The following is a 24266-nucleotide window of genomic DNA, read 5'->3' on the forward strand; positions in this document are numbered from 1 at the left end:
AGTAAAATGTACTTTTACAACAAAAAAATCAAGGTTTTACATGCATATTTTTAAGTACATTTCACATATGGAGTTAAGTAAACTATACTTAACTAAGTTAAGTAAAAATTAACAAAGAGAGTACGTTTTTAACTTGGCCAGTAAAAGGTTGAGTGATTTCTACTTAGTTTATGTTTACTTTGACATACTTTTTTCTTTTTTACTCTGAATTAAACCATGCTTTTAAAGTGTATGTTTTACTTAGAAACATCTAAGTAAATAACACAATAGATATTGTTTAGAAACCATATCTACGTAATGGTAGTAACGTGACACGTGAACACAGAGACCTCAATACTTGGTGCATAGTAACCGTAACATTCTATGGTTAAATTTTGAGTATGGATGTGTCATTTTGAGCAGCCCATTACTTCATAGGCACAACTTTGTTTTCCTGCAGGTTTGTGCACGCTGACTCTAGCCAATCACTTTAAAGCTTGTCAGTTTGAGAAAGTGCTTGCTTTTTTGTGTGAAATATGCATCAGACGGTCAGGGAATGGACTGGGGGTGGGCCGCGGGAATGACGCTGATACTAGTTTGATGGAGTCGTGATGATGGACCATTTCTGGTCCTGTCTATCTTTGGTGCTGATCTAGCGGTCTCCAGCAGCCCCATATGGATCCTATTATGTCTGGACTCTGTCAGAGAGGAATTACAGGGCATCAGGCATGAGAACATGATGACCGTATCAAAACGTTGTCATGTCCTCTCTGCAGAGCTCTGATGTGGTACACACACATGCTCTGACGTTGCCCCAGATTGCTGCATGGTCGCTGTCCACACGATTCGCAAGCAAATCAATAGCATTATGTCTCGTAGCCCTCACAATCTTTACATCACAAACAAGTCCTCAGGGCCTGAAAATAAACAGCTGCAGTTGGAATTAAAGCAGCCTAAAATTGCGTAAAGGAAATGCTTTTAGCATAAGAAGTGTTGTGTGTATATTTTTCGAAGATGGATACAGAAACCATTTGTGTTCTGTACTAAAATCTACAGTGTATCTCTTTTATATCTGATCTTTTAAATTTGTACATCCATCTCGCTTTTCATTCTTCACTTGAGCTCTAAGGCTCTTGAAAAATTCATTCAAAGAACATTGTTTGTTGATTGATTCTCAATATGGAATATTAATCCCAAATCGTATAGATATTTTATTAGATGTGAGTATTTAATAGTTTAATCTTGAAATAACATAACTGATTGAGCCGTTGAAGCTCATGCGGTATTACATTATGTATAGATGATGAATCACGCCGGCTATGTATTTTCCTCGGCAGTTAGAAGGAAAGACGGCGATGTTAGCGCACAAAAGAGGAAGAGTTGAGAGATCAGCCCCATTTTCTGCCATTTACAAACACCTTGTTTAGTTTCCCGTGTTTACCGAACGCCTGCACGTTGATTCTCCTGACATTGACACATCGCCCTGGAAAAAAAGAGAAGAAGCGGAATAGATAAATAACACAACAGCGACACTGCTCCGTAATCCCTTTTGTTTCGCTGGATTTGTTCTTCTCATACGCTAAAGCAAACAATCCCCCGTAAAAAACTTGGCTTGGAACTTTCCCCCCCTCGACAAGCCCCCTCCCTTTACGCCCGTGTGTGAGAGAAAAAGATATTTAGTGACTTTGATATGTAAAGCTACAAAATCTTACCTGAGGCTACACAATCATCTCTCTTCCACAATCCAGTCAAATCAGGAGAGAGAGCGAGAACAAAAGAGATAGGATAGGACACCGAAGAGCAATGCAAATCTCGCTTTCTGATGAGAACAACAAAGAAGGGGGGAAAAAGGAGTGAAAGGATGGATGAGGAGATTAAAGGGAAGACAAAACCCACATTTGGCTGGCACTGGATTCGAAAGGCTGCTCTCTCTCTCTCTCGCAGCAACCCAGTCCGTCATTCCGAGATGTAGATTTCCATTAGGAACACGTTATTAAATGCAAAGGGTTAAAGGCGAGAGCTGTGAGGTGAAAGTGGACAATAGACTAAATGCTACATGCGCTCAGGGCAACACATCAGACTAATTTAACAGAGCATGCCTCCGTGATGCAGAGGTCAGATCTAGAGAGTTGCACGTCCTGAAGCCCACAATGCTTTTTTAATGAAACTGGCAATGGAAAGAATGCCCAGCCATTTAAAGCGCCTGACCCCGGACTTTAACACAGCACTTGTAAATTAGCCACACAGACAGCCTTAGCCGAAAGGTCACGAGCGTGTTTTTCTGCTCCTCTTTCTTTGACATAATCTAAAACGGAGGGTCTGAAATTAGCTTTAACCTCCCGAATGACACGTTTATTTACATAACTGCTATGGACAGAGGGAGCGGCTCCACGCTAGATCAAAATCAACACATTGTTTTTGCCACGTCGCGAGCAGTCGCCCAGTGACCATCTCCGAGTGGCCTGGGGATATTTGTTGTCAAGACGAGAGCTCTGCAAAGGGCTTCAAATAATCTAATCTGGTGCATCTAAGTGTGTTCTGTCCTAACGCGCCTCTGACCCCATTCTGTTCTCGCGGATCCTGGCGGTGGGGGCCGAGGGGGGCTCATGTGCGGCGCGCTAATCCGGCGAGTCAATAGCGGCAGCGAGCGCTCGCGAATAAACCGGTGCCGCGGTGGTGGCACTATCGCGACTTGGCTTGACTCTAATGCCAGTGTCTCCTCAGGGGAAGGACTTTATTTCAGCGTCGTTAAGGGAGGGTTTCGGAAAAACATTAGCGTCAAAGCGCGTGAGCTTTTATGGAACAGCACAGTGGAAGAGTGCGAGGAGAAAACCTGTCACAGCAGTTCTAGTCTCTGTGATCGCATGAGGGCGACCTGCAGTTTTAACTCTGTCACGGCAAGAGTTTGGAGGTTTCCTGCTTCACTCTGCCTTTTGAAAGCGCATTTGAAATGCAAGAATAAACGTGTCGGCTTGGCACACAATCTGTGTCCACTGGGCCTTTGCGAGATGACCTTTGGCTGGTGAATGTCGGACTGAGTTTTTAAGCGTTATACGCATTAATTTGAGTGATTATTCACATTAGTGCATGTGCACAAGTCTTTGACTGTAATTTTCTTTCTTTCTGATTCCTTGAGGATGCCAAAGACCTTTATTCTGGGCATCATGTACCTTTTTTTGAGGGAGCACCAGTGACAGTCTTAGTTCACTGAATTGTATAAGAAATTCTAGTGGTACCCTATTTTTTAAGGTTAATAAATTAATTTTAATGGGAAATGTGATGTTTTAAAATGTATTTTACTGATTAACAAAATCAAATAGTTATAGAGTTAAAGAAAGATTTCCAACAGGATTGTCATGTGATTTATATTATATTATATTATATTATATTATATTATATTATATTATATTATATTATATTATATTATAGATTAAATTTGAATTATATTATAATATAGTAATTATATTACCCATCTCTATCATATAATTTTATTGTTTTTAATTCATGTATGCAATATAGATTTTTAAGGTTATATACAAAATAAAAACACATGTAATATATGTTTGTGAATATACATGTATTTATTAGATATGTCACACTCAAGATCCACTTGGCTTACTAATTCAAGGGGGCACATGGCACACTTAGGTAGGTAGACTGCGATTTAAACATGCAAAAGGCTTGGTGTTCAAGTGATTGATTAGATGAGTGAGTAATGTGTGTGTGAGTGTGTGTTTAACAGTTAACGCAGCAGGGACTGGACAGAAGGGCCAAGTGTGACAGGTGGACAGGCATGATAAGGAGAGAGCAGTGCATCCCAGCGCTCAGCAGAAGCCGAGCCCAGGAGAATATCCAGCCAAAAGCAGCTAATAGCTGATACTCATCAGAGATAGAGCCGCTGAAGATTTCCTGTCTCTGTGGAATAGTCTGTTCATTCAGCTCCAGCCCAAATTCTCCTCCCTAAACATGTACTGTATTACGTACAGTCGTGACAATATGCTTTTAATCAAGTTTTATACAAAAGGACAATTAAAGTTGGGACTGAAGGAACATGCCACGGTTAGTATAGTTTAAAGTTTGCGCTGTAACCCAGGTTCATTTTAAGGTATTTTTTTGTTAAATTGTGATATTCACATATACAGTATGAACGTTATGGACTTTGTGACTTCTCGTAAGAAATAAAGTAAATGAAATGTCTTTAATTTCCCATTGTTTCTTCTAGATAAGAATAAAATCAGATGGAGATTTTTTTGCATCTCATAGTTTACACCAAAGAAAGAAATCCCATTAATCTTTCACATCTCCTGTTTCTGAAGAGTTCTCAGCAACTGTTGTAACTGCAAGAACATGACATGGTCAGTCAAGTTTTTTGCTTTCTTTGTTTTGCACATATATAAATCATATGTTTGTGAGTGCATGTATCTTTAACATCTAAACTCAGATGATAATGAGATTAAATGAGAGAGGAAATTGTGCCTTTCTACTTCTCAGATTTCAGATTCAGTGCAGATCTCTGTAACGTCTTTTGGTGAGTGATTTCAATATGAACTCAACATTTCTCATTAAATTCAGAACAAATGATCTGCGCTATGGCATGAGAATGTTTATAGCTCTATACTTATGGCATGTCAACCATTGATTGTTTGTTTCTATTTTTATTTCTTAAAGGACGAGAGCAACCCAGTCTTTACACTGCTGATCCTACACTTATAATTTTTGTCCCAGGTCCCATGAATTCAAGCCATGGCCCTAGCTGTGAGACAAATAAAGGTACCTAAGAGATTTCCAGGTATGAAAAGATGATTTTGATTGATGCGTATTTACTTAGGCATCAAGCGGATTGAATGAAGGTTCATATCGGAGCTTGTTTGTGTCGAGCCGAATGATGTTTACGGTACAGTATCGTTCGAGCTTAGTGATTTATCACAAACGTGGCAAACAGTGAGTCAGTCAGCAGTGTGGGTGGCAATGTGTCACCAACACACAGCGCCATCTGCTAGGAGTTTGTTCAACAAAGATCGATTGTGCTTCGAGACGTTCCCTCTCTCTGTCGGTTTCTCTCCTGTGTTCGTTCTCTCACCTCCTCTCCTCTCCTTTCCTCTACTCCGCACAGAGGAGGACGTGCGATGCCAAAATAAGAACGAGATGTTGGAAGGCACTGAAGAGGAAAAATGATCGGTTTGTCCTCTCGTTGGGAACGGTCCAAATCTGTAGCTTCATCTGAAAAGTTTGTTTTCGCAGTTGGTCATTGCTTATAAACCATTAAAATGCACATATAACATCAGCTCACGGCAGCCCCTAGGGGTCAGTCAAGGGAAGTCTACGTGTGACTTAAAAAAAAAACGCTGTTTAACATACAAAAATACATCATACTGCCCTGCAAAAGGGTCAGGTACAAATGGTTAGATCTCAGGAGACTAAGCTTCACTCTAAATGCTTCCTGCAGAAATCAAGATCTACGATACGTGTCAGCCATTATGTGAGACGTACGAGGTAAAATTGCTAATGCAAAATTGGTAATGTGATTAGAACGGTCCCTGGCAGGCGAGGCCAGGGCAGCGGTAAACAAGCCACCGCTCCTTATGTGTAAGTGAAGATGGTGGAGGAGACACAGACTCGACATGAATAACTTCAACCCGGCCTGTTTGCCCTAGAGCTAGAGGTCAGGACCCGTTTGGAAACAGCGTGTTATGGCGTTTGGACATACTTGTGCGGGTGCCGGACCAGTCTTCTGCGTTTTATGCCCTTTAGCTTCTTACATGCCAGTTAAAGTCACCACGGACAGCAGCCGACATCATCTTTTGCGCTAAGACAGGGGATCCGTTTGTTGACAGAGCCGTCCATACATACGCCAGATTGGGATCTGTGGCCTTGGTAAAGCCAAGGGTCCTACCCCCATCAGACTCGCAGCGGTGACCCTCGTTTTGGTGTTTACGCCCAGGCAGGTGTGCCCATGATTGCGGGGTGCGTGAACTGGCATCCATCAGGGCATCCGTTCCCTTAGCGTGAATGTAAAAGAGTCTACAGTCTGTGGGTGAGGCCCTTGTCTGTTCACCTGCCAAAGGAGGGCAGAGAGGGGGCTATAAGCACAGAAGGCCTCCTTTGACCTGGTGTTCCTGATGGCACCCAGGGTCAAGGTCCCTCATTTAGCTCTCTAAAAGGACTATAGGTATGTTTTCATATTTGTTTTATATTATTTATACTGCCTATTGTCAAATTTAGCCTTTGACTGCACTGATACCGATTGGGAATGAGTCCAACATAGGCAGATCTCATTAATTGTCAGTTCTCTCTTCTGTGCTTGCTTGAAATAAAGGTTTGAGGTTTCACTGACGCAACACCACTAAGTCAAATTTAAAGAAGTGTGTTGCTTTTTTTTGTTGCAGATTAATATTTTAATATTTTTTATTCATGCCTAAGCCAAAAAAACATCTTACTGTATCTTGAAAGCCAAGTTTGAGTCTCTTTATAGTATAAATATATTCAGAATTGGGCCCTAAATTTGAGGGGTTGGGGGAGTGAAAAGTTACAATGGAAGTATTGGGGCCTTAATATGATTTGCCCTTTCTGTGATCAAAATGCGAGTTCTTAACAGTATAGCAATATTTAACTTATTTTGAGGTGCACAGTGTTGACTACCTTTGAGTATCTTGCATGCAAGAAAATTGTGAATAAAAAAGGAATACAATAATATTCAATAGGAATTCACAATAGAATATAGATAACATATCAAATGTTGAATGTGAGACATTTTGTCATGCCAAATATTGGCTCATTTTGGAATTCATGACAGATACATTCCAAAAAAGTTGGGACAGTTAGCAATAAAAGGCTGGAAAAGTTAAATGTACATATAATGAACAGCTGGAGGACCAATTTTCCACTTTTACAATTAGCTTAATTGGCAACATGATTGGGTATAAAAAGAGCCTCTCAGAGTGGCAGTGTCTCTCAGAAGTCAAGATGGGCAGAGGATCCCCAATTCCCCAAATGCTAAAAAATAGTGGTGAAAAATAGTGGAGCAATATTAGAAAGGAGTTTCCTAAAGAAAAATTGCAAAGAGTGTGAAGTTATCATCATCTACAGTGCATAATATCTTCCAAATATTCAGAGAATCTGGAACAATCTCTGTGTGTAAGGGTCAAGGCCGGAAAGCCATACCGTAATCTTCGGGCCCTTAGATGGCACTGCATCACATACAGGAATGCTATTGTAATGGAAATCACAACATGGGTTCAGGAATACTTGCAGAAAACATTGTCGGTGAACACAATCCACTGTGCCATTCGCCATTGCCGGCTAAAACTCTTTAGGTCAAAAAAGAAGCCATATCTTAACATGATCCAGAAGCGCAGGCCTTTTCTCTGGGCCAGGGCTAATTTAAAATGGACTGTGGCAAAGTGGAAAACTGTTCTGTGGTCAGACGAATCAAAATTTGAAGTCCTTTTTGGAAAACTGGGACACCATGTCATCCGGACTAAAGAGAACAAGGACAACCCAAGTTGTTATCAGTGCTCAGTTCAGAAGCCTGCATCTCTGATGGTATGGGGTTGCATGAGTGCATGTGCCGTGGGCAGCTTACACATCTGGAAAGGCACCGTCAATGCTGAAAGGTTTATCCAAGTTCTAGAGCAACATATGCTCCCATTCAGACGTCGTCTCTTTCAGGGAAGACCTTGCATTTTCCAACATGACAATGCCAGACCACATACTGCATCAATTACAACATAATGGCTGCGTAGAAGAAGGATCTGGGAAGGATCCAGATCTTTCACCCATAGAAAACATTTGGCGCATCATAAAGAGGAAGATGTGACAAAGAAGACCTAAAACAGCTGAGCAACTAGAATCCTGTATTAGACAATAATGGGCCAACATTACTATTCCTAAACTTAAGCAACTTGTCTCCACAGTCCAGATGTTTGCATACTGTTATAAAAAGAAGAGGAGATGCCACACAGTAATAAACATGGCCTTGTCCCAACTTTTTTGAGATGTGTTGATGCAAAGAAATTTCAAATCAACTTATTTTTCCCTTAAAATGATACATCAGTTTAAATATTTGATGTCATCTATGTTGTATTCTGAATAAAATTTGTACAGTGTCCCAACTTTTTTGGAATTGTGTTTGTACAACTATCTTTGTGAGGACCGGTTTGAGTTTTAGACCTTTGGAGTGCCGACAAAGAGATTAAAGTGAGGACATTTTGGTCAGTCCCCATTTTCTGAGGCCCTTTTAAAAGGCCTGTCTGATGTTCAAGACTTGGTTAAGGGTAGGTTTAGAGTAAGAGTTTAGGTTAGTTAGTTGTGATGGGTAGGGTTAGTGTACGGAGCTAGAGATTGCATTTTGTCCTCACAAAGATAGATGTACAAGAATGTGCATGTGTGTATACACATAACTTTTAATCAGCAAGAATGCATTAAATTGATCAAAAGCGAAATACATTTCTAATTAATATATCTATTTCTTATCAATGCTATTTTTAAATTTCTAAAATGCTTCATGGTTTCCATTAGCACATCTGTTTTCAACATTGATAATAATAAAAAAAATGTTACTTAAGCATCAAATCAGCTTATAAGAATGATTTCTGAAGGATCTTGTGATGCAAAAGTTAATGTTGAAAATTCAGCTTTGCCATCACAGGACTAAATTACATTTTAAAACCTATCCAAATACAAAACTTTTTTAAATTGTAATAAATATTTCATAATATAATGTTATTAAATTTTTGATCAAATGAGTGCTGGCTCTGTGATCCAAAAATATTACCAACCCAAAACTGTCAAAAGGTAGTGTGTTTATGTGCAAACAAGGGGCTACATTACCTAATTTTTTGCACTTTCAACACTGTCTGATAACCCACCCTCACTGCTGACAATGATGGGAATTTGATTTGTAAATTTACAAAAGAAAGTGTAATAGCCTGCATATTGTTGTCATTAGAACTGTTTTTCTGGTTATTTCCTCAGGGACAAAATGGAAAGATAGAGAGGGAATGAGAATAATAAATGCAAATTATGAATCCGTTTACAAAACACCGGTAAGAGCATCTTTCATACTTTTTTTCTAACACCCAAAACCTCACCACTTCCTGCCTATCCTTGGGGAAACGGCCACACTTCTCCAGTCCGTCTATGAACAAACATCTGCCGTGAAACACAGAAGTGTTCCCCTGATGATTTGTTTCCAACAGATCCCCTCATCCCATGTGCTGTTTAATCACGTGTTAAAACTGGCGACAATAGAGCAAGTCCCGGCAATCTGAAAATTAGACAAAAAGTCAGGGAACAAATTTACAGTTTTTTAATGAAGTTTTTTTTTTCTTTTTCTGCTCCATCTTGATGTGTCTCGCTCTCTCCTGATGTGCTCTCAGCAGTGCCGTGGTTCCTCCTCCGTTAATTCAGCTTCTAAACACCTGCTTTTGCACCTTTGATAATTATGGCTAGAACGTTTGTTAATCCGCTCTAATAGTGCTCAAGCTGAGTCCGTTTGCAGCTAATAATTACGGCAGTCGGCATGGGGTTTGGCTCGTCTCTGGTGTAGCCTGTGTGTGATACAATTCCTATCACAGCTCTAGCTAGCTAACATCTCGACTGGGATATCTCAACATCACGTCCCTGCCTCTTCCTACAGCTGTCTCTTAAAACTCGGTGCTCTCTAAATGCAATATTCATCCCTCTTTTGAGACATTTATTTTGGAGATATTAGTGCAAACTTGACCTTAAAAAGAGATGAATTAATAGGATGGAAATATATCAGGAAAAATAAACGAATTCTTGAAGCCCTGAAGGAAGAGCAAACAAATCATTGGCACAGATCTCACCTTTGGGAGTTGTCATACTTTGCGTTTTTTTTTCCTTCTTCTTTTTCCACTCTCTCTTCTTCCTCCCTGCAAAAAGTTAGCTAGCGCTTGCATATCATCATTAGTGTGGCTGCTGCTCCTTCAGAGATCAAATGCTGTTTTCTCAGCACTAGCAGAAAGTCTGTTGGTTTTAAACTCCAGAGGGTTTGCCCCGAGGCATTAAAAACATAGGCATGTCAATCTGTGCATGTCGAAAGCACTCTCACAGGCTGCTAGATAAAAAACGGCGATCATTTAAATGGTAAATAGTCTAAATGTTTGGCGTTTGAAGAGTGCCGGAATGCCAAAATAGATGCTGCTATGGTTCATAGGGAAGCAACGAGGGGCAAAGAGGCTTCTGCCTACCGTTTCATATGCTATGGCTAATCGTGCGTGTATCGGAGCGTCTGATCGTTAGCATCGAATTGAAAGGAGAGTTCTAAAGCCGGGCTTCTGGTCTCAGATCTTTCTGTATTGACATGTTGTAGCGGGACCGACAAGAAAATGCACGCAGCAAAACACAGTAAAGAGGAAGATTCTACAGTGATTCTGTACTGGCTGCAAATGCTTTAATATTGAAAAAAATCCTGAGGTGCTATCATTGAGTATAGCACATGCTGTAGAGCACCAATGAAAAAGAGAGGGAAAAGGATGAGTGAAATCAGGGTGATCTGCATTTTTGTTGTACACTGATATGAAGAATTTCAACGTACTGACAGAATCTTAAATATGAACACCCTAAATGTATGTATAACTTGACCCAATCACATTCTGCTACTCTCATTTATTAGTAAATGATGAATAAACTTTTTAAATTCCTGTTAAAATAAATAAAGTGGAACGAAGTTGAACATGTCACCAAAGTGATGTTTTGGTGGGGCATGATTAAAGTCAAATTAGGAATGTTTTCTTATCAGTGTTAGCTTTAAAATTTAAATCATGCTAAATATGTTGTTCTGTTTCAGTGTCTACCCAAACATATAAAAACTTATAAGAACGTATAAGAACTAGACATTTCATACCAGTGAGGTTTGATATTTTACCAAATAAAAATAAAAAGTTTTACATAAGCATATATATGTGGTTTATATAACTGATAAATGCATATAATTTACTTATTGGAAAAATATAAATATATTTATTTTATTTATTTATAATAATTACATTTTTACAAGTTCCATAAACAAGCACAATTAATTTAGTTGTGCTATTTTGACAAAAAAGTATATTTTTTGTATATTGCAAATATTATGTATATTAATTTATAATGCATCATTCAGCAGTTCTCTAAACAAGTGCAAAATGAATTAAATTGCTGTCTCTCTCTCTCTCTCTCTCTCTCTCTCTCTCTCTCTCTCTCTCTCTATATATATATATATATATATATATATATATATATATATATATATATATACATATATATACATATATAAACTTTAAGTGATCATTTATTTCTGTGATGCAAAGGTGCATTTTCAGTATCATTCCTCCAGTCTTTAGTGTCCTTCAGAAATCATTCTGACATGATGATTCATTTTCAAAGTTTGAAACTGTTCTGCTGCTTAATATTTTTCATAACCTGTGATACTTTTTATAATACTTTGTTGAATAAAAAGTAATAAAATAAAAGAACAGCAAATGTTTTAAAAATAGAAATCTTTTGTAACAACAATATATGTAACAGATAGCCACTGTGGGTGAGGTTGAGAACCTAAATGCAGTTTATTGAACTTAACTCAAAACATGAAACAGACTTGGCTTGGCAAAACAAAAGACTAGACTTAACTAAACGTGACTTGACTTGAACAGAAACTCACCAACAGTAGACTTACACATTCAATAACAGACAAAGACTATTGCAAACATGAGGGCTTAAATACACAAGGGCTAATGACAAGACCTGTGAACAATGATCAACCCATAAACCAATGACAACATGACACAGGAACACGAGGCACGAAGGCAGGAACACATAAGGGCATGGAGTGACATGACAAGGGAACACATGACAAAACCAGGAAGTGCACAGTGAATCTAAAAACATGGGTGTGCCTCAATCTGCTCCCTAGTTTAGTAGTCAGTGTACTGATCAGGGAGTCAACCCATTGACTTTTGTCCTGACTACTGAACTAGGGAGCTGATTAAGACACAACACATGAAACATGAACCTACACCAAAACACCCTGTGACAATACACTCAGTAATTTCGGGTCAGTCAGTTTCTTTCTTTTTTGAATGAAATCAATAATTTTGTTCAGCAAGGATGTGTTAAATTGATAAAAATATGTTTTTATTTTGAATAAATACAGTTCAGTCATTCCGAGTAACGTCAGTGACTGATGAATGGGGTTTTCGCTTAGAAGCCTATCATCTTCGAGATCTAGAAAATGCCCAATGGCAGTGCCAATGCCATGGGCATGCGAGATTTGCATGCGTAACTCTGCCTACCCACGTGGGTATATAAGGAAGTAGCTGGCATGATCGCATTATGTTTTAGCTTCGGAGCCTTTCATTCCTAAAGCCTTCTGAGTTAACTGAGTTGACATGACCTTGCAGTCTGTGTTGGTGTCAACAGCACATTCCAGCGATCGCATACTTCCTGCCTGCTGGTCAGTCGATACGGTATCCAGTTGGTGCGTGGTCCCTGGGTGCTTCGGCATCGATTGCGAGGTTATCCTCTCAAAAAAGAGCTCATACGTGGCACGTCCTTTTCAGGATGTCTCCCCCGTGTACTTCTAGATGTGGCCGGTCTCTCGTGTCTTCTGATGGGCACTTGCACTGTCTGACGTGTTTGGGCTTTCAACATGCTCAGGCGGCGCTTGTGGATAAGTTGTTTTCCCACTACGGGAATATGGCCATCTCCGTGTTGCAGTCGAGACTTAATGAAACTTCCATGTGTCCATTCTTCCACGACACAGACCGTTCCTGCGGTTTGCATTCGAAGGGCGGGCATATCAGTATGCTGTACTCCCATTCAGGCTAGCTCTGTCCCCTCGCATCTTCACAAAGATTGTTGAGGCAGCCCTTGCACCACTCAGGCAGCAAGGGGTTTCCACTGAAACTATTTCAGAGGCTCCTGGGGCATATGGCATCTGCAGCCGTGATGACGCCTAGGGCTGGGCGATATGACGAAATATATCGTCTGGACGATAGAAAATGTCTATCGTTTTATATAAGGCTCTATCGCTTACGCCACGATAAGGCGTTTATGGCAGAATTTTACGTCAAGATGCACCTCACGCCACGGCATGCCCATGCAATACATAAACGCGCTCCCTCTGTCTCTCTCTCGCTCTCACTCACACACACACACGCGCTGCAGCCTCCCTTCCACTCACGTCACTTTTTTAAAATCCCCCACAGCGCGAAACACGAGTCCCGCAAACGCGGCGCCGAGGAGCTTGTTTGTAATCAGAGGACAAATGGCTCCTTAGTTTCGAAATGGTTTGGGTACAAGGTGATCGCGTTGAAAATAAAGGCGTTTGTCCAGCGTTAGAAGCTCATTTGAATCATTGCCGCGGCTCATGTAAGAAAATGACCGCTCCGAAGAGACGCCGCTTTAGTTTGAGGTAGTGCTAACAATAATAAAGAAAGACGATCAACACCTTATGTGTTACCACTGAAATGAAGATGTAATATATTTCCAAATGTAAGCCCATCTTAAGCGAAATGCACGCTTCATACTGTCGTCTGCTCTGGCTCTAACCTCGAGTGTTTACTTTTTGCAAACCTTGTGAGCGCGCAAACCCAAACGCTGTGACCTCGCGCCAAATGTTTTTATTGGTTTATTAAGTACAAACAGGCGAGTTATGAAAAATTGAGTGCGAGGGATATGTTCAATCACACAAAAAGATTTTGGAATGAGACGGCCAACTGTAGTAGCGTTTAGTCCACTGTCTATAATAGCCTAATTTAGAGATCACTTTTTTATTTATTTTAACCGACAACTTTGATCGGTTAACGTTGATACGGTCAGCCATCGGTCAAACGTTCATCGGTAAACATCCCTAGGCAGGTGTTAACTTTACTAACAGTCTTGCTTTAAAAAAAGGTTCTAAATAAAATAAAAATGTAGTCCATACTACCTTTATTTGTTTTGTATATCATTTCAAACTGCATTTCCACATTGCAATTTTGTATAGACTATTCATAAACTGAATTAATAGAAAGGTTGCTATATCGTTATGTATATCGTTATCGGGATATCAAATGAGCTATATCGGGATATGAAATTTTGGCCATATCGCCCAGCCCTAATGACGCCGCTCGGATTGCTTCATATGAGACCGCTTCAGCACTGGCTTCATGATCGAGTCCCGAGATGGGCATGGCAGTCTGGCACGCTCCGGGTTTCAGTGACTCGGGCTTGCAGACAGACACTCACCCAGTGATCGATCCTCAGTTTTCTACGGGCAGGTATTCCCTTAGAACGAGTTTCCAGGCATGTTGTTGTGTCAACAGATGCTTCCACTACGGGACATGCTGCTGCGGGCTCCAGGACAGAGAGCCAGCGCCGCCTGCATGTCAATTGCCTCGAGTTGCTGGCAGTACGCCCTGCACTGCTTCCGAGCGTTGCTGAAGGGTCAACACATACAAGTCAGGTCGGACAACACGGCCGTTGTAGCATACATCAACCACCAGGGCAGTCTACACTCCCGGCGCATGTCCCAACTCGCCCGCCATCTTGTGTTAAGGAGTCAGAAGCGCCTGTGGTCCCTTCGTGCTGTCATCTTGGTCGCCCCGTACTGGCATGGCTGGACCTGGTTCCCAGAACTAGTACTCCTTGCGACAGCCCCTCCCTGGTCGATTACTCTGAGACATCTCCTCTCTCAAAGACGGCACCCTGTGGCACCCGCGTCCCGATCTCTGGAACCTCCACGTGTGGCTCCTTGATAGGACGCGGCAGGTTTGAGTACCCTACCACCTCCGGTGGTGGCTACCATCACTTCCGCTAGGGCCGAGTCCACGAGACAGGCCTATGCGTTGAAGTGGAACCTCTTTGTCAGTTGGTGCTCTTCTCGCCAAGAAGACCCCTGGAAATGCCCGATCGGGTCGGTGCTGTCATTTCTCCAAGAAGAGTTGGATCGAAGGCTGGCTCCATCCACCCTAAAGGTTTATGTGGCGGCTATTGCCGCCTACCATGACCTCTTGGACAGTAAACCGGTAAGTAAGCACGACCTGGTCATCAGGTTCCTGAGGGGTGCGAGGAGACTACATCCTCCTCGTACTCCTCTCGTACCCTCTTGGGACCTCTCAGTAGTTTTAAGTGAACTGCAGAGGGCCCCGTTTGAGCCGTTGCGGTCAGTAGATGTTAAGTTCTTGTCTATAAGTTCTTGTCTATGAAGACAGCGCTCCTGAGTGCACTGGCCTCCATCAAGAGGGTAGGGGACCTGCAGGCATTTTCGGTTGACGAAGCGTGCCTGGAATTCGGGCCGGGTGACTCTCACGTGATCCTGAGACCCCGGCCTGGATATGCGCCCAAGGTTCTCATCACTCCGTTCAGAGACCAGGTGGTGAACCTGCAAGCACTGCCCTTGGAGGAGGCAGATCCAGCCTTGCCACTGCTCTGTCCAGTACGCGCCCTCCGCACTTACGTAGACAGGACGCGGTACACTTACGTAGTTTCAGGACCTCAGCCCGGCTCTTTGTCTGTTATGGTGGGAAGCTGAAAGGGAAGGCTCTCTCAAAGCAAAGGTTGCCTCACTGGATAGTAGACATCATTGTTTTGGCATACCAGCAGCAAGGACGCCCAGTGTAGGGTTTACCAGACAGACACACACACACACACACACGCAAACACACACACGCACACACACACTGTTCTACCAGACTCATTTCATTTGTACAGAGAGTCTCTCTACTCTCCATTGACAAGCGTTAACTTCCTTGAAGGCGGGTACTCTGTTAAAGTTTAAAACTGCTGGATCTGAATCTGCCATAACCAATCGCTAACATTTGATTGTATGTCATCTCAAACTAGCACATGACATCAACGTTATTTTTCTTAGCCACTCCCTCTGTCCGGTAATTGGACCGGTTAAAATTTGAATGGAGAATCCGCAATCCCAGACGGTGTATTGAAGGAAAATGAAAATTGAGCGGAAGTAAGTAGGAGGGCGGAGCCAGACTGTATATGACCTCTAACAATACATAATGCTTTACAATGAACTCTGAGAGCTACATATGGCAATTTACCTTGCTTTTGCAGCATTTCAAATCCATCTCTTCAAATCCATCTCTGAAAAGCCAAGCTAATGTGGACAAATTCTCTTTTTTTTGCCAGCAAATCTCCTCTCTTTTTAGCGTTAAAGACACCTTGATTCCCCAGAGGTTCAAGATTTAGTGGCTCCATTTCCACCTTTCTTGCTCATTATGACAATTAACCTATGCCTCACCATAAACGTGTGTCAAATAGCCGGAAGACCTTTTATTTATTTACGGAAATGACGAGTCACACACAGGTGAGAGGCATATGTACGGAATTTCCCATGAAACATTAAACGCTTAGCGTTTATAATAGGCTTAGCATTGTAATTTAGGGTAAGACAAAATCAAATTTTTAACAAAAAAGTTACGTACAGTGTACCATTAAGTAGTTAAACACAGAGATATACAAGAAATTATGACTTTTGCTCTCTCTTTTTTTAAATGTGGTCAATGCAGTAAAAACAAGTATGTACTTTTACAGCTGCTGAAAAAGAATACATGAGAAAAAGATGACAAAAAGATATGACAGACAGTGCTGGGTAAGAGTCTAAGACGCAGCCGTGGCTGTGGTACGACTCCGGCCTGCTTGTCCTCCGTATGTCCTCTCCCAGCGCCCTTAGAGTCACACATCACTCATCGTGTCACAGTGAACTCCAGATGCTCTCACCCAGGAGAACCATCCCACCCCTCTCATCCCTCTTCATTCCCTCCAACAATTTAGTAATGAAATATTGATTTTTAGTTAGATTCATATTGATGCTATTAGCTTTGCATTGATAAATCACAGCTCTGTGCCCGTCGGTGGCAGAGCAAGTGTTTGCGGTGCAGTGCCGGGGAGATTACAATCAAGCCATTGATGTGTTAATTTGATGGATATCTTTGATTTCTGTGTCGTTTTTCCCCTCCCTTTTTTTCTATGCTGTCCTCTATTTCCACGAACCGAGTTTCATAACAATGCTTTAGCACAAATCACACACAGCTGGATTTATGAGACTCGCTGTCCATTGGAGCGCCTGCAGCCTTCTACACACTCTCTTGCTCCGTCTCTTAGTGTGTTTCTGGGAAGGTGATATCATACTCTTCGCCTCAAATCACCCACGCAGCATTTGAGTGTCAGCCTGCACACATCCCAATTAAAGCCCTGAGAGAAAAAGAGGTGAAGCTAAAACTCAGAGCCCTTTTAGTCTCCACCCACAGAATGTTTCTATAAACACAGCTGAGCAATAGATGATCATCAGCATTTTTATGTAACATGATTAAATACACAATGTTTTAATTAAAGCCAGTCTCTACAGATGTATTTCTTCTAAAACAAATAAGTGAGGTGACTGTTGCTTAACATGTGCATAGTTAGTAAGATGCGCCCGTTAAATGATTATCCGTAATTAAATGACATCTTGATGAACAAAACATAATTATAAAACTGATAGTTTTCTTCATTCTTATTGGATTAGTCATGTTAAACCAGTAAAATGCAGGTAAGTGCACAATTGCGACCACAAAGTACACTTTAAAAAACAATTTTATTTAGCGAATACATGCTGAATAATATTTCCCTCACAGATACAAAAAAAGTAAATTACTCATAATACATGCTCTTAAAAACAATACATGCTAGATCAACAATATTCAAGTTGTCCCAAGTAATCGAACACATTTCTCATATTACTCGTATGCAAAAGAGTATTCGTCTTGTATCTCACAATGTCAATGAGAGAACTATCCCTTCACCCAAAAGTGAAATAGCGAGGCAAATTTTTAACATGGTCCCCCAGTGACCATCTACACACAGTGTAAACAATTTTTTTTTGGTTTTTGTTGGTTTAACTTAAAAAAGTAAATAATCTGGTTGCCTTAAAATTTTGAGTTTATTGAAATTACAAATTTGAGTTGATACAATGAAGGAAATTTGTTTAATAAATAGAAACTCAAAATATTATTGTATCTGAACCACATAAAAAAAATGATAAATCCTGAAAATAGCACTATTTGGCATGTTTCACTGCGTCATCAGAAGTAAAACACAGACAATTACCCAATATGCTTACAAAATCTTTTAATAATATTTTAATAAAGGTTGTCAAATCTCAAAAAATGTTCATTGTATTAACTCAAAATTTTAAGGCAACCAGGTAACTTTTTTTCTAAATAGTTTTTTACAGTGTATATATATATATATACATATATATACATACATGCATACATTACTTTGAAGCAGATACAAGACGAATACTCTTTTGCATATGAGTAATATGAGAAATGTGTTCAATTACTTGGGATAACTTCTGGGGGAATATTGTTGGTCTAGCATGTATTGTTTTTAAAGTAATTTACTTTTTTTGTATCTGTGAGGGAAATATTATTCAGCATGTATTCGCTAAATAAAATTGTTTTTTAAAGTGTAATTTGTGGTTGCAATTGTACACTTATCTGCATTTTTACAGTGTATATATATATATATATATATATATATATATATATATATATATATATATATATATATATATATATATATATATATATATATATATATACACACATACATACACATTCATAATAACTATATTATCTAACTATATTATCTAATCTGTTTGTGTTAATATTACATGAATAATTTGTGTTGAATTAACTGAAACTAGGCGGGCTTGTTAGTTCCCAGCATGCGTAAATGTTGTTATTTTATATGTAAAAGTCTTATTTTATGTATTTTTGAGAAAGATGAGAAAGGGGGAGACTTGATTGTGTTTAATAGTGTTTAATATTCAATTATGTTGGAATTATTAGAAGAATTTAAATTAAAGTGAGTTAACATTGTGGAGAAGAGTGGAGCATTTGCTTAGGCTGTGGACTATAACAACTAATGTCAGTATGCTTTGGTGAAAGAGCTTTAAATGCTTAGCTTTTAAGATGCTAAATGTGCTATTGCCAGCTAAAAGTTAGTCAAATAGCTTGTACAAGTATTATAATTCAGTTGTTAAACATAAAATATATGTAAATGAAATCGATGAAATCGAAAGCAACATATGAAATTAAATGCCAGTAATCATGCCAGGGAGCCATATAAAATTCACTTTGAGACTACTTGATTGGGTCACTTAAATGTATTCATTCTATGATTTTGAAGTTACGCAAACAAATGATGTATGTTTTGTTCTTCTAATTTATCAGTTATTTTTTGAAAGAACTCCTTTTGAATTTCAAACTTTTCTGAAGTCCTTTTTAATTGCTTGCTTTAATAACACATTATAAGAAGAAACATCTATCCAGTATCAGGCCCTGTAGACCTACCTTTAAAGCAATGCAACCAGTTCTCACCAAATAGCATAAAAAACATATCTGGGCAATGCTAAAGCAACGCTATCTTCTATCCGCATTTCCGCAATGACATTCAGTTTGAACTGAGTTTAATTGGAAATTATGATGTCTACACAATGAAAGTTCTCTCTCATAAGTGTATGTAAAATGTATAGAGGGTAAATAAATGTAGGTTGTACAATGCCTGTTTGTCCTCCCCTTTGACCCATACAGGCAAGAGGAAGTTCACAGTCTCCAAGGCACCAGATTACTCCATTGATCCGAACCCAGAATGGCTCCATGTCTGGCATTTTCAGAGGCCGTTTCCAAGTCAATGCCATCCTATCGGCCCCAAACTAAAAGAGACAAATGCGACTGGAATAAGGTATCTGCCTCATTATGAGGCTCCACAGATCAGAGCTAAAATAGTTTAGGCTGATTCACTGACCAACAAAATAGCGCCAGAGCTTCAGTTCGATTAAACTCAGCCTTTAGTCTTGCAAAGTGTCGTTCTCTCTCTGAGTAAAGTTGTACCTTATACTACCATGTCCAACTGCCAGTTGTTTGTAGGGCTGGAAATATAGCTTCATTTATGTTTTCATATTCATAATGCTTTATTAGCCTACTTCCAATGAAAAAGGCAAATCGATTGTTTTTGGATTTTAGCATTAATTGGAGTTGTTAGTGCCTGCAATGTGTTCATACTGTACATTTGAAATGCTACTATAGAAAAGTGCTTTAGCAGGGCCATAACTGAAGTATTCTCTCGCAGGTAAAGATGGAGTGGTTGCCTTGCTGTTGTGCTGGTATCAGACATGGGCTCTTCATCAGATGACTAATGGAGTTGTGCAGCTAACCAGGAGGCCCAAGGCTGTTTGTTAGCTCCTAACAAGGTGAACCAGCTCCTACGGAACAGCACACTAGCGCTGAAGGATTTATTATAGATCTGCGTGTCCGCAGGCCATGAACGTTAGAGCCATTCTCATTGTAGTGGGTCCACCACACTAGCAGAGGGCTTAGATCATTATTGCCTCATTGTTTTGATACAATTTTGGAGAGCGGATGATGGATGGATGGATAATCAGATGAGTAAAGGAGTTTCGGTAGCCTAGCACATGAGGGTAAAGGATGGACTGTAGAAATACATGGGAAAGGTTGAAAAAAGTGAGTTTTGAAGCTATTTTGAGTAGGAATTTAGAAAAAGTTTGCAGTATTTACTTACATCTAATTTGGATATCAGTGCTGTCAATCAATAAAAATAAAAATAACGAATTAATTGTACATTCCAATCGCATTTAAAAATATTAACACTTATACACTGCACAATAAGGTTGTATTAGTTAACATTGACTAACCATGAACAATCCCTTTGTTCTGCATTAGTTAATCTTTGTTAATGTTATCCACCTGTTCATGTTAGTTTACATTTACATTAACTAATTTTAATAATGCATTAGTAAATGTTGAAATTAACATCAACAAAGATAAATAAATAAATGCTTTATAAGTGCAGTTCATCATTAATTCATGTTAACTAATGTTAATAATGAACACTATTTTAGTGTGTTACCAATATTTGTAATCATTTGACAGTTATTCTCCAAATGAATGTAAACATAAATTAAAACAGTATATTTTAAATATTTGTTGTAATGACACCTTTTTATGAATTAATACAATTACTTGTCTCTATGAATTATTATTTTTTGAATAACACTTTACAATAAAGTTTCATTAGTTAATATTAATTAATGTATTAACTAATAACCATGCTGAATACATTTGTCACTGTATTTGTTCATCTTTGTTAATGTTTGTTAATATAAATACAGCTGTTCATGGCTTGTTCATGTTCACAGTGCAGTAACTAAACTTTAACAAGATTTTAATAAACTATTAGTAAATGTTGAAATTAACAAAGATAAATAAATGTGGACCCAATTTATATTAGGTGGCCTTAACTACTATGTTCTAACATTTTAATTAATAATTTAATACAATGCACTTATTGTGTACATACATGTTTTTACATTATACTTACATTTTAAAAATGCCTGCATGTAATTACGTCTGTAATTAATTTCTGTAGTTACATTTGTAATTACTCAGTTGGCACTTCCCTTACACCTAACCTTACCCTTAAACTTACCCATCCCACTACACCTGTCCCTAACTCTACCCGTATCCACCTCAATATCAGCAAAGGTGTTTTCCAATACAATTTGAACACAGTAAGTACATAGTACTTATTTTTTGATGTAAGTACATAGTAGTTAAAGCCACCTAATATAAAGTGGGTCCAAGATTGCGATTATTATTTTTTAAAGCTCTTTATCTTCTGTATTACAAAGATGAGCAATAAATCATGGTACAGTAATGGTGAGAATCTTTAGGCAGCTCACGATCCGATTCCAAAACAATTCTTGAACTTTTTTCTTGTTATTTAATCTTATCAATAAACCTTAAAATCTTTTTTTTTTTATTAGTACTTTTTAAACTAATTACACAAATGTAATTAAAACAATTGCATGTTAATAATTTTAAATATATAAACTAGTATAGCTTTAAAACAAAAGCTAGTAAATAAATAATAAAGAGGAACAAAAAGCATTACAAGCAATGAACAGAGAGTGCTTTCAGTATTTAAGAGTATCTGAATGTTTTCCATTCAAGAGCTGATTATTAATGATGATTATAGACAGCAGGAGATCAAAATTCACACTAATGCACAGATCTCTTTTAAAATATAAGATGTTTGTCCTTTCTGTTTAATCCCTTAAGACATTACTGACTGTTTACATAAATTGTGCTTCATAAAAGCATTTTGAAATGCGCACAGCCGCATGTGCAAGCTCTCTTCACAAAGCGCGGCATGACCATTTGAAACTGAAAGCCTTCTGTCAGCAAGTTTCCTATTTTTAATATATAAACCCTCTCCATTCCAAACAACATAAAGGAAGACTTCGTAGAGCATTTGTAAGGAAAATTCCGGCAGGCGAGAGCACACTGTAAGCGCAACATAAAGCAAAGTTTCTCACAGCATATCCTGTTGAATGAAGGCCATTGTGATTCGCTTCAGTATTTCCGAACGTTATGAAATATTTTATGGTTTGAGTGTGTGTGTATGAGAGAGGAAATGGAAGCAAGCAGAATATGGGTGTTTCTAAAACACACACAGCGCCATTGCACACATGCAGTTAAAATCTATGCTCAGAATCGATCCAGAATCATTGGAGAGAGGATCTTTTCTCCCACCCCTGTTGTATAGTATGACCAACACAATTTTAGATTGATTAAACACAAACCGTTGTTTTCTTTAGGACATGCCTGTGTGCCAATGTGATGCTGCTTCTGCAGACAGCTCGTGTCACGTGACCAGACTGTAATCACAGCGTTTGCGGTATATCACGATATAATCACAAATGTAATTAATCGTTCAGCCCTACATTTAATGTAAGTGAACTTAAAGCAATCTTCACATAAACCTGTAATACTAAACGTCATATTTACCCGTGGCCTTCATATATAATAAATATGCAGAAATTGAATAAAGTTATCAAACACTTTACAGTCTTAACTGCATAAATTATCAATTAAATATCGATGAATCCTTATTGAAGCTACAATTTTCTCTGTTACCTTTATTCTTTGATTTACTTTAATGCCAGGCATCACTGGTTTATTAGGCTGCTGTCACTTTAAGATCTGCCACTGCCGCACATGACACGGATCTTACGCACTTTCACACGCATCTCTTTTTCTCACAAATTGTGGCAGCACTAATATATATACATGTACATGAATTAGTAGTGGCAAAAAGCCATATCCAGAAAGGGATATTTAATGACCCTACAAGTAGTAGCATGCAAGCGCAACTCGGCCGTCATTATGTTAAGCCCCGCCCACCTACTCTATACACGATGTGATTGGCCTGACCAGAGTTTGGTTTTTACAGCTCAGAAGTGTATTGAGAGTTGCTAGACGACACTCGAGGCAGATTACATTTGCTGCCGCTATGGTGCGTCTAGTTTTCTAGGCTATGTGAGGGTAATATTTTATATATATTTTTACATTTAAAATATGAGGGAAGAACAAAACATTAAACTTGTTTAAGGTATTTTTCTGACAAAATTATTTTGCAAAAAAACTAGCTACAGGTTTAATTTTCCTATGCAAAAACGTTTATAGAAAAACCAAAAGCTCACAAGAAAGAGCATACATTTACTAAAACATCAGCTATTAATATTTTGTTAGTTCTCTCTTGTTTTAGCATGTGTTCATAATTTATTTGTATGTAAAATAGTTTTCGAATAGCAAATGACAAAAAATAGCATTCCTTTATATATATTTTAATAGTCATTTATTTGTTTAAACTATCTTGATTAAAAAAGGCTTTGCTTATTATACGTTGTTTTTTTTTTAAATACACAAGCTTGTATTCATAAAACACAATAATCCAGCATGAAAACAGCGCAAATTCTCCCAGAGAAAACTACCATTTTGCCCTTTTGTCCCTCAGTCAATACAATCAGCCGGTGTCATCCAGCGGTCAGTCTCCATGCAGGAGGGGCAGGTTTGTGAGAAGTAGCGGGGGCTTTAAGCGACGCTAATCACCACGCTTGCTGTCAATCGCCTGCCAATATTAGCCGCCCCGTCCCCATCTGTCAGAAGCGGGCCTGATGGCTCCCTCGTTAGCGCCGATCACCTGCCCTCAGCCGGAGCGGCTGTGCTAACATCCATCACTCACCCGCGCCCATTTTTCCGCCGCTGCTGTCTAATGGCCTTCGTTCAATTGTCTCCTTTAGCTCGGGCGCTACAAAGTTAGTAGAGCGCAGGGGTGATGGGTTGGGGGGGAGGAATGTAGAGGGAGGGGTGCGACAGAAGCAGCTCAAACATTTCAGGCACGCTGCGGTGGTGTAATGAGCCATGGCAGCTGGATAT

General features: G+C 39.2%; 1 long non-coding RNA gene across 1 annotated transcript; it reads left to right on the forward strand.

The window, feature by feature from the left end:
- The first annotated feature begins 3470 nt into the window (after window positions 1–3470).
- Window positions 3471–20834, forward strand: LOC137048456 (uncharacterized). The gene is made up of 6 exons (XR_010899411.1): window positions 3471–4038; window positions 4202–4334; window positions 4471–4507; window positions 4648–4749; window positions 19560–19710; window positions 20098–20834. It is a non-coding gene; the product is annotated as an uncharacterized lncRNA (long non-coding RNA).
- Window positions 20835–24266: the final 3432 nt, after the last annotated feature.

Source organism: Pseudorasbora parva, chromosome 19 (assembly GCF_024679245.1).
Source record: "Pseudorasbora parva isolate DD20220531a chromosome 19, ASM2467924v1, whole genome shotgun sequence".
Taxonomy (NCBI): domain Eukaryota; kingdom Metazoa; phylum Chordata; class Actinopteri; order Cypriniformes; family Gobionidae; genus Pseudorasbora; species Pseudorasbora parva.